Source organism: Bacillus rossius, chromosome 1 (genome assembly GCF_032445375.1).
Source record: "Bacillus rossius redtenbacheri isolate Brsri chromosome 1, Brsri_v3, whole genome shotgun sequence".
Classification (NCBI taxonomy): domain Eukaryota; kingdom Metazoa; phylum Arthropoda; class Insecta; order Phasmatodea; family Bacillidae; genus Bacillus; species Bacillus rossius.
The window spans coordinates 351608066-351609954 of record NC_086330.1 but is presented as its reverse complement, the minus strand read 5'-3'; the positions used below and the strand labels follow the sequence as shown (position 1 = coordinate 351609954).

The 1889-nt window shown below is 32.1% G+C and overlaps 1 non-coding gene across 1 annotated transcript; it reads right to left on the bottom strand.

Annotated features, from left to right (window-relative positions):
• Positions 1-1373: 1373 nt before the first annotated feature.
• Positions 1374-1445, bottom strand: Trnap-cgg (transfer RNA proline (anticodon CGG)). Its single transcript has one exon. It is a non-coding gene; the product is annotated as a tRNA-Pro (tRNA).
• Between the last annotated feature and the right edge of the window lie 444 nt (positions 1446-1889).

The following is a 1889-nucleotide window of genomic DNA, read 5'->3' as shown; positions in this document are numbered from 1 at the left end:
AAAATGTTTCCTTACCTGGTGCCAAAGGTGATTTATTACCCAGTATCCCTGTTCTACGTGATTGTGTTTTTTTTTTCATCTCTTGATGATGTCATTGCAAAATTAACGCGAGGCTTAGTAATTAATAATATTTATTTTATAACTTCCTGTGTGCCCGATGGGAAAGTATTTGATCCTCATTTTTGATGAATTACCAAAAACGTTGATACAACTGACTTTTATTAATAAACTGAAGCCTAAACCCCAATTTCCGTATTTATAAAATGTCAAATTTCCATACAAACTTTCATCACATATTTAATCCCCTTAGGGAGCGAATTTTCAAAATCCTTTCTTAATGCTCGCCTTCGTGTTATATAAGGCAATCTTACGCAAAATGTCATGCTTATAGACCCGCTGGTTTAAGATGTGCGTTGTCTTCCAGTCATTCAGTGTTAGAGTTGTATTAATTTATTAAGTAGATACGAGTGCCTGCCAAGAGTGGAAAATATTAAATAATTAATTGAATACTTGGCAATCATTATAATCTGAAGACAGAAAAAAAAACATAAACACGTAACACTGGCAGATGATACAGACAGGAAAAGGACGGTTCAATATATGAAGAACAATAATAAAACTATAGTATCTTGTTCGTGTTTTTTCACCTTAGATAAGAACTTATCACATTTCCGTTGATTTTATTTTATGTTTTGCATATGATTTCACACTGTAAAAAAATTATGTTGTTGTAGGTACACCATACAGGTATATGTGACAGCGGTGTTTTTACGCCTTCAAAGGTTGGTGTTTTTTTTACAAACATTGTTTCAGTAATAATATTAAAATATTAAAATTTCTATGATTTGTTAAATTTGTCTTAGGTGTGTTTATATTTCTGATCTGTGATATCGAAATTCACATCTGCACTGCATGTTACAAATTTACCATTAATGCAAGAACTATTTTACAGAATTAAGTAAATTTACACAAACTATAATTGTGTAAACATAATATTTTTCCTAAAAAAAATATATTTATATTTTGTAGCTTCAAATTGTTATCCACGTAGTGCACTTTTAAGTTATTTTAATTTTATCATTATTTAATGAATACACAAACACTTCTAATAATGTGAAGTTTCAAACTGGCGATATTTTGTTTGCCCGTCTAAAGGTTTGACTCTTTTTTTGCTTTTTTTTTTCGTTGTAAACGATTTATTTTGTACAAAACCTAAAATTAATGTTATAATGTTAATCTAGAAAAACGAGACGTAAGTTTTATAATCATTTGGCATGCTAATTTTATTTTGGTGGCTGTATTAATCTCCTGAAATTGTAATTAAGTTAACACCTCCATAACCACTAAGGAATTTTACTTAAAAATATTCAGTCGGGCCTGTCCGGGATTTGAACCCGGGACCTCTCGCACCCGAAGCGAGAATCATACCCCTAGACCAACAGGCCGATGAAGTATCACGCGTTGTGGTTTGGCATAAATGCAGCTCCGCTTCCGAAGTCTAAGCTGTGTTACCCAGCTGTGTTACCAAGAGGCTATGAAAGGTGCCTGTGTGCTTCGTTCGCACAGGCGGGTGTTAAGTTGCACTGCTGTGGTAAGTATGTAAACTAAATGATGCTAGCATTTTGATGTGTTTAATTAGGGCTACGTAAACTGTACTTATATGTCAATTTAATGATGTTTTGTAAATATACACGGTATGTTTTTTTTACAGGTATTTGGTCGTTGTACAATTATTCACTCTGACGAAGTATGCACTTTAACAATGGCGTAAGTTTGTTATTAAAAAAGTACAGTGAAGTGATAAAAATAGTACATAAATAAATTTAACACCTATTTTGTGTGTATTTTTCTCATATACAGCCAAATTGGCAATTTAACACATAATGCAT